This window comes from Dioscorea cayenensis, unplaced genomic scaffold (genome assembly GCF_009730915.1).
Source record: "Dioscorea cayenensis subsp. rotundata cultivar TDr96_F1 unplaced genomic scaffold, TDr96_F1_v2_PseudoChromosome.rev07_lg8_w22 25.fasta BLBR01000641.1, whole genome shotgun sequence".
In the NCBI taxonomy this organism is placed as follows: domain Eukaryota; kingdom Viridiplantae; phylum Streptophyta; class Magnoliopsida; order Dioscoreales; family Dioscoreaceae; genus Dioscorea; species Dioscorea cayenensis.
This window is the reverse complement of record NW_024087032.1, coordinates 76,929-87,063: the sequence shown is the minus strand read 5'-3', so window position 1 is coordinate 87,063 and position 10,135 is coordinate 76,929. Positions and strand designations below refer to the sequence as shown.

The window sequence follows — 10,135 nt, the reverse complement described above, 5'->3', positions numbered from 1 at the left end:
TGGTCATACTTTGAAACCTTTTCTCGGTATTTTTGGATCTTGTCCTAGCAACAACTTTGCTTGGTTTAACTGCAAAATTTTGTAATGTCAAGTTAAAAAAATAATACATAGTTTGTATGTAAGAATTGTAAAGATATACTTACAATATTTTGATCTGAAGCACCACTAAGATTTAAATTCTCTATTTGTCGAATACATGCGTTTAATTTTCGGCAATCTTCTCTATTGCTTGAACTCTTTTCTTCAGAGAATTCGCATTACGGGACACCCAATTACTATTTTTTCCTATGCATACCTGTCTTCCACCTAAGACCAAAAACGTTTACCAGATTGGTTTACACCGATAATCAGATCCTGAGAAAGGTCCATGTAAAATTGGCAAAGGAAGATATCATCTGCATTGCTATATCCAGATTGGCGAGAATTCAATCAAAGGTAAGGAATATATGTTATAGAACAAGTTATATATAATGTGTAACCATAACTATCATCAACAAACATGTGAATGTACAAGAGGCATGTGAGTGTACAAGAGACATATGGTGGTATAGGAGACATGTGAGTGTACAAGATACATGTGAGGGTATAGGAGATATGTGAGTGTACAATAGACTTGTGATGATATAGTGATTTCTGGGCTTTTATATTAAGAGCTAATTGGCATTCTTGGATAGCAACTAGTTTTTTCATGAACCTATTTTCTTAGTAGTAAACATTCTTCAATCATTTCATATGAATTATAATGTTGAAAGCACTTCTAATTCAGAGGATCAAGTCATGGAGACTCCTTATATGGCACTATTAGAAGATGAAATAGTTTGGCAAATAATTCACAACAATAATAAGATTATGCAAATTGCTCTCATGCTTAGTAATGATGAAGATGTTCATGGAGGCTCCATCCCAGATCATGCAATAATACATCGAGATCGTGAAGCAACACATCAAAACTTGTTCAGAGATTATTTTTCAGAAAATCCATAATATATTGAAAACTTGTTTCGAAGACGTTTCCGAATGTCTAGATCTTTGTTTCTTCGGATAGTGGATGCAGTTCAAAGCCATGACAACTACTTTCAACAACGAAGAGATGGGCTTGGTAGACTTGGGTTGTCAACATTACAAAAGATAACTGCTACATTTCGAATGCTAACGTATGGTTTACTCGCAGATGCTACTGATGAGTATGTGAAAATTGGTGAATCAACTGCAATTGAAAGCTTAAAGAGATTTTGTCGTGCAATTGTGGAGATTTTTTCAAATCAATATCTTTGAACTCCTAATGCCAATGATATCGCAAGGTTATTACACATTGGGCAACAACGTGGTTTTCCTGGAATGTTGGGCAATCTAGATTGTATGCATTGGAAGTGGAAAATTTGTCCCACAGCATGGGCTAGCCAATACAAAGGTTGGTATGGGTCGCCAACTATTATTCTTGAAGCAATTGCTGATTATGATCTTTGGATATGGCACGCTTATTTTGGGATGCCAGGTACGAACAATGACATAAATGTGTTAGAATCATCTCATTTGATCTCTAATTTAACTCAAGGTATTGCTCATCCTGCGCATTATGTTATTCAAAACAAAGAATATAACATGGGATATTATTTAGCTGATAATATATATCCTAAATGGTCAACTATTGTGCAAACTTTTCGCGATCCACGTAGCAGGAAAAAAAAAAATACTTTGCCATGAAACAAGAATCATGCAGGAAAGATGTGGAATGTGCTATCGGAGTTTTACAGGCAAGATTTGCAATTGTTATAGGACCTGCACGTTTTTGGAGCAAGGATGCATTGAGTGACATAATGAAAACTTGTATTATCATGCATAACATGATAGTTGAGGATGAGAGAGATCTTAGTGTACTGATTGTAGAATCAACGGATGTGCCTGAACCAACTGTGGAACTCATCGAAGATGAAAATGCTCGATTTGAAAAGTTTGTGGCTCGATATAATCAAATCAAAGATAAAGAAGCTCATATTGCACTTCGCAATGCATTGATAGAGCGTTTGTGGGAACAATATACTAATTTAGAAAGTTAAATCAGTGAGACTATGTTCCTTTGTAATACTATGTTGTAATATTAACTGTTTTTTTTCATTTTGCTTATGGTTTCAATGTAAAATATCTGATTAAAATAATTTTCTTGTTGTTAAAATTGTAATCAATTATGTGTTTAGATATTAAATATTTTTATGCTATATTAAAAAATAATTTCATTGTTTATTGAGATAATTAAGAAATTCAAATTTTAATTTTTAAATAAATTAAATAATAAATTTAAAATATAGTTGTACAATTTTTTAAGTTATAATTTTTAATAAATTATTTATAAATTGTAATTAATGTTTAATTAATTTATTATTAATTTCAAATATCTTTATTAAATAATAATAAAATAATATATGAAAATAATATATAAGAATATTTTTTTTGGGGTAAAAATTTGATATTTGTGATTGGAGTAAAATTTTCAGTAAGAAGACCAAATTTGAGATTTGGGATAGAGATTTGGGATTGTGGGTTGGAGATGGTCTAACTACTTATTAACTTTACCAAATGCCACATGGGGTAATAAAAGTTCATCACATGCACTCCAAAAAGATTTGTAAAAATCATACTGAGGTAATAAGTCATTCTTACTATATAAACCTGAAGGGAAGAGATATGACTCCTCCCACGGAACCCATCTGGGAACCATGTGAATAGTAGTACTATAAATAGCACGTAGACCTCTAGGAATAGTTGGTGGATAGTACTGCTACAATCACATGTGTAGGATTTCGATCGTGCACTTGCCCATTCATATACGCAGTGGTTATTTTTGTAATTTCTCATACAATTTTGAATACCATAATAATTATTTCACAAAATATTAAAATTTATGGCAAGTTGACAGTTGACACAAGTTATAATTGATTTAGTCAACATTATACAAATCCTGAGCATAAATTAAAAAAGTAAAAAATACAAACTCCATGGCCCAAGAAAACAAAATACAGTACTACAATAACAACCCATAGGCCTTGTGAGAGTCCAGCCCAATTTTAAAGTTTAAAGAAGCCCAATTAAGCTTGCCAAATATTCATTGCAGTTTTTGATAGTACCCAAAAAAATATAAATTTAATAATCATTGAATTGAAGTAATTATCTCTTCTCATATTCAACACTATTCTTATCTTTTAAATAAATAAAGCTTTAAAAAAAATGAGAATAAGCTACATAAATTATTGAAATATTTTATTTTTCTTAGTCGAATGTCACAAAAAATATACTGAATTATGTATTACTATCAATAATAAACAAGAATCTCACAGGTGCTTTTCTAATATATTACTTTGCTTTTCATGGTAAAAATATATCAATATAAATTATTTTTTATCAGATATTTTATAATATAAATATTTTTTGAAAATATTTCCTCCATTGAGGAATAAATTAACTCTAACCAAGTACTTAATAATCATTATTTATTTAAAAAACCACACTAACAAAGCACCATATATTTTTAATTATCTTCTTTTAATGGTTTTATTAATATTTATTAAATTATTAATAAAAAGATAGAAGAAAGGGGAGTGGTGAGTAACAGATGTTACCCAGTGAGTGGTGTCAGAATAGATGTAACAGAGTGATAAAGTATTTCCAATAGTAATTCCACAAGAATAATAATTTATAAAATCAGTTCCAAGTATTTAACATATTAACAAATAACACAAGGTTCATCAAAAGCAAATAACATTTTAAAACACAATGAAAATAGCTCCAAAATACAGGCTGGCCTAAAACAATTCCTACGCTAATCGTGGTCGCGACTAGCTATGGGACCACCAAGGAGTTTTTAAAACTTTTTAAAAATTTTAAAGGGTTGCCTTTCCTTGGTGTTGGCCACTGAGATCCCCGTGCGGTGACCCCGGGTTTCTCACATAAAAGAACCCCCTGTCAATAGCTCCGCGCACCTCTTGACCAGGGTTAACCACGCCGCCTCCCATCAGGCCGGACCGTGGAACCCCACACTGCAGTGTCGGACTAAAGTCCGCCATCACCATAAAAAATGAATGCCACAATATAATTCTTTCCAATTTCCAACTCAAAGAATCCATCATACAATGTTTAAACCAGGAAATATACATCAAACCATGTTCCATTTGTATATAAATACGGAAATATACATCAAACCATATCTCATTTGCATATAATTACGGAGATGCAAGTAAACATTTTTCTTTCAAAATAAATAGGTATAAGCATTCTAGGTTTAACCATTTCAAGTAAATTCGTGTTCAAAATATATATCAAGGAAACCAATTTATCATCAAATTTTATGTGATAAAACACATGAAGAAATACTTTAGTACTCTTATTAAATCTATGCAATTATAAATTTAACCACTCACAGAACCAGTCGTCTCGTCCCGAGACGCGCTCACTGATCAGCGAGCTCCTTCCCCTTAGAGGACGCTTCGCCACCTAGATACAAGCAGGGAATTCAAATTCTAATGAACACAAGAATGATAGCCAAAAGAAGATGCATGAAAATGCAATTATACATGTCTAATACAAAACCTTAGGGTTTTAGGGCAAAACATCGTCATTTTGGACCAAAACGATCTTAGAATGGAGTAAACCTAGTCCTAGTGAGTTCAGGGTAAGAAGAACTTCAACAACATTTTCATACATGAATCATAAATCATTGGCTTCAATTTGAGCCTATAAATCACCAAATCCATGGAGAATTCAAAGTTTTTATACATTTCTAAAAACAAGGAAATACAGGAGAAATACAAAATAAAAACATTGGATCTAAGGCTTACCGAATTCAGGAGTGAGGGAGGAATGATTATGGTATTTGAGTTTGCCGGAAATTCTCGCCGGAAAAAAATTTCTTCTAAAGTTATGGTCGGCAGAAAAAGAAACAAAGAGAAAGGAAATGAAGAAGGAGAAGGATCCAGGTTGGTTTCTCTCATTCATTCTTTTTTTTTATACAATATATAGGAAATGACCTAATTGCTCTCTTAATAGAAAAATCATAAAAAATGGATCCAAATGACGGAATTGACCCTGATTTTTTTTTCATAAAGCTACTATGCAAACATGCAAAATGCCACTACTGCTAAATGACCATTTTACCCCTAATGTAAGCATAAAAATCTAAATAGGCCCGAGGTCTAAATCAGGACATGGTACAACATAGTGTGCTAAAATGGTATTAGAGGGCTTAAAATATATTAAAAAAATAAAAAATAAAAATAAAAAAAGAAAGAAAGAAAGAAAAATCAGATCATTTGTAATTTTTTGTAAATATAAGAGTTCGTTCTAAATTTGAAAGACCTTTTACATGAGTGTTAGTCTCTCACTACTCTATTCATGAGTTGCACTTGTGTCTATGCCTCTAAACACTCGAAAGAGTTGTTAACAATTCTTTAAAGAAAAATATGATAGTGTCACATGACATCTTGACATTCACAAGCATTCTTTCAGAAAGTCTCACTATTATCTTTTGACACTCACAAAGCTTTTAACAAAGACCCCATGTCAACTAAGGATGTATTGTGATGTCAAAATAATATTGATTACTTTCTTCCAGAAGTTTGTATCTTTACATTCACAAGAGGTTTTTGACAAGAGGAACAGAAAGGCCCTGTTAAATCATCAGGGGTGTGCACAAGCTTCGGTGGAGCAAGTGGGGGCGGAGCCCGCGCACACATGGGCGCTGGGACCACCCGCACATAATCACCGCTCACATCTCCCAGAAATGTGCCCTCAGCCGAGAATCGAACTCTCACCACTCGGTGAAGAGCTCTATCGGCGACCCGTATACCAATAGACCATTTGGTCATTGGTTTCACAAGAGTTGATGAATACAACATATATGTGAAGCTTAAAACTATTGTGGAGTGAAACTAAGAATCTAGCTACTATGGGGTCAATGCAGTATTTAATTACTCTCCTCAAAAGAGTCACTATTGCTTCTTCATACTCAAAGGTATCTTGGCCAAAATAATCTTTTAAAATCAAAAGCTTACTATAGAACTAACACGATATCTGATTGTCTTGTTTAGGAACTCTCACCATTACCTCTTGATGCTTATATGATGCAAAAAGACAACATGTGAAATTAACAACTTAATGTCAAATTAACACAATATTTGATTACTCTTTGCAAGGGAGTTTTTAATATTACTTCTTGGCACTAAGAAGAATCGAAGAAGACAATATATAAAGCTAAAGACCTATTATGAAACCAACACAATATTTCATTGACTACTCCCTTCAAAAAGCTTATTATACATTGCCTCTTAATGCTCATAAAGGTTGAAGCTTAAATTAAGATATTAGGATGATATCTGTAATTCACTACGAACACTTGACTCCTATAGTGATTAAAGGTAAAGATAACCCAAATGAAATGGTCATATATTATTAACACCTAGTGCATATACTAAAAAAGGTGATCAGAGTAGTAGTGCATAGTTTCTCACCATTAACACTTAACATCCATACTAAAAAATTTATGTTAATTAGATCCCTTAAATGATAATGAAGAAGTATTCCCTCAAACAATGAAGGGAGAGGTACTCTGAACTGATGCATTTAGAGAAAAAATTCCTCTAAGCAAGAATAAAAAAGAGGTTCCCTTAATCGATACAAAGAAGATATTGTTTCAAGCGATGAAAAAGAGAAGTGGCATTGGGAAATTAAGAGGAGAGACAATAAGAAGAAAATAGCTTCTTTAAACAATGAAAAAAGTTGTCTTATGTAAAAAAAAAAAATGCTTCTGTTGTGCAATGATGCAGAGAGTCCACATACACTAATAAAGAAAACAAATTCAAATGGCAATTTATGAATTTATATATTGACAAAGAGTTATACGAAAGTAAAAGTCTCTTAACTCTAATTATTCATATCATATCCTATGTTTGGTGTGCACTGGATAATTCATTAGATAGTATCTTGTTATCTAATTTTATGTTTGAAGTGGACTAGGTAATGACAGAATATGGTATGAATGATATGTAAATATACAAAATTACCATGTATGATATAGTTCTACATCCTTTTTTAAAATAGACATTTTTTTTTGTTTTTTTCTTTAAAATTTATTTATCAATAGATTTATTAGTTTCAATTAAATTTTAAAAAATAAATAGCCTATAAATAATGTCCACAAATATATTGATTACAATATCACCAACTTTCAAAAATTATATTTCATACTTTTTTTTTTTTGAAAAAATCATACACAAAATCATCAATATAACAAAATAAATATCAAAATCAATTTGAAAAAAAAATAATCTTGAGAAACTAAAATTAAGACATGATAAAAAAGAAATTTAGAAGAAAAATAACTTGGTCAAGAATGAGATTGATAGAGAAACCCAATTTGATGCCAAAAACCCTACTTAAATAGTGAAATCAGTGTTGTATCTCGATGCTGGCAAACTTCTTGTCCCAAGCATTGGGTTTAAAAGATCAAAATAAGAGATGCATCTAAAATCCTAGATGAGGGAGAGAAACCAAATAATGAGATAAAATTATAAATTTAATTTTTTTATCATTTACTACCTATTTCTATCCTTACTCCCCCATAAGATTTATTATCATGTGTCCGACAAGATAAAATGGACCAATAGCATTAGCCTATCATATCCTATTGGCACACCAAACAAAGCATAGTAGCAAGATATAATAGTTTATCATATCCTATCATTCTTATCATATTCACCATGGTCCTAAAAGTTATAATTAGAGATAAGAGAAAAACTAATGCAATATTTATGGATTTTTACTAAAAATAATTTTCAAAAATTAATAATTTTTTTTTTATAAATTTGAGATTATCAACTAATTTTAACGTTTTTTTTTTAAATTCACGTGAATTAAAGTGAAAATTCAAATAGGATCGAAGGAGTAAAACTTAAGAGTATCATATGCTATATTGTACTCCCCTTTGGTTTTGTCCACTTTTAATCAATTCAGGCAGATTAAAAAAATCAATTAAAATTAGTCAATAATCTCAAATTTATAAAAAAATTATCAATTTTCTAAAATTACTTTTAGAAAATTATATGAAATATAATTTTTTTAGTTATATATATATATATATATGAGAAAATGTCATCTGTGGACGTCCACAGATAAACACAGTAACTATTAAAGTGCTAGAGTGAGAGCTAATTATGGATTAGGTTGGATTGATTATTTTAGTTTGGGGTTTTAAAATTTTTGCTGTAGGTGTAGTAGAAATAGGGTTGAACAGTTCGGATCAAATTACTGTGCATCATACTTTTCATTGTGCTATTATTTATAACCACAGTAACACTCTTCATGAAATAGTGTTGAACTGTTGGATTTTGATCCAACGATTGATAGCAATGTTCATAGATTTCAAATCTACGAATGTTGGTAAAGAATGCATCCTCTCTCTCTATATATATACTATATGGAATATATCTTTACTTAATTCTTTAGTTTTTTAAAATTTTAACATATATGATAACACATGTTGATGATCATCTAATTATTATAATTTTTAAAAATAATATATAAAATGTATTATTAATTACTATACTGCTACATGGTCAGATACTATTAAGCATATATACAAATATCATGAATTGCTATTAAGTATGAGTAATGCTATATGAGACGAACCAGTTACACGAACCAGCCACACGAATGATGTGGCTGGTGACGTGGCTGATTTTGTCTCAGAGTTTTTTTTATTTTTTTTTATTTTTTAAAGGGATTGATATAATCTCTCACTGAGTATCACGTGATTGATTCTCTCCTATGCCCTAATTCTCTTTTCCATCTCCCGCCGCCGCCGCTCCCTCTATGCTTGATTTCAAGGCGAGCAGAGCCCGGTGCTACCTCCCGCTGCTCACCCCTCCTCTGTCTACTGCTCCACCGGGCTCTCACTGACTATCACGTGCCTATCTCCTATGCCCTAATTCTCTTTTCCAGCTACCGCCGCCGCCGCTCCCTCTATACTTGATTTCAAGGTGAGCAGAGCCCAGTGCTCCCTTTCGCCGCTCACCCCTCCTCTGTCTACTGCCCCACCGGGCTCCGGCGTCGCTTCTTCTCTCTATATAGCATTACTCTTTTCGATGTGGCCTCTTTTTTCATTCACATGAATCCTTTCGATGTGGCTGGTTTATGTATTTGGTTCACTCTATATAGCATTACTCTTTTAGATGTTTTTCTGGCCATGATGATTTGCCCTATAAAAGAGTATGGAGATTGGGTGGCTTGGCAACATTAGTTGCAGCCCTTGATTTATCAATGTGAATAAATAGAGGGCAAGATCTGAGCCTATGATGTTCATTGTCTGAATTTTTTCTTATCTTAAATTTAGTCTAATCCAGTTCTTGAAGCCGGAGCAGGAATGCACGAATTTCCTCCACAGATTTGAGAAACTCCTGGGATGCCCATTCTGGACATTATACTGAGGAGTATGAACAATGCATAGACTAATCAAGAAAATTTTAACTGCAGATCTAATGCATAGACTAATCAAGGTTGCAGTGACTTTTTTCAGAAGATTGTAAGTAAGAAAGAACATTTTAATGCTAATATCCATGTACTTTCTTATTGCCGGTCTGCAGATCTAATCAGGTCTGCCTTTGCATCAGGTATATTTCTCTGTTTATCTTTTTAAATTGGTTAGTGTTATTTCTAGATGTAGGGGCCATATTTTGACTTATTTATCTTAATATATTTCTGGCCTTTGCATCATGTTCATTATTTATAGTTTTTTTTCAGTACCAAATTTGTTCACATTTATTTATATGACTTTCATTTACTTGAACTTTAATCCCTCATTTATCTTGTCATAATGATAAACATCAGTTACTAGTTTTGTTGTGGTAATTTGTCCTGGTGAGCAATTTCTTTCATAGTACTATAATTTGTTGAATTGAGATACATTTCTTGAACTCCATTCTTAACATAAGTGATCAAAATACGAAATGATTCTGTTGTCGATGATTTTGTTCATATAGAAGAACAAATTATCAGTGTATTTATTTGTACCCTTGTCATACATGCAAAAAATATTGTGTTAAACATAGTACAGATTATTGATCTGTTGTGAAGGTGAGGGTTTTACTTTGTG

The 10,135-nt window shown here is 32.0% G+C and overlaps 1 pseudogene; it reads left to right on the top strand.

Moving 5' to 3' along the window:
* The first annotated feature begins 777 nt into the window (after positions 1 to 777).
* LOC120254804 lies at positions 778 to 2,057 on the top strand (annotated as a pseudogene).
* The last annotated feature ends 8,078 nt before the right edge of the window (positions 2,058 to 10,135 follow it).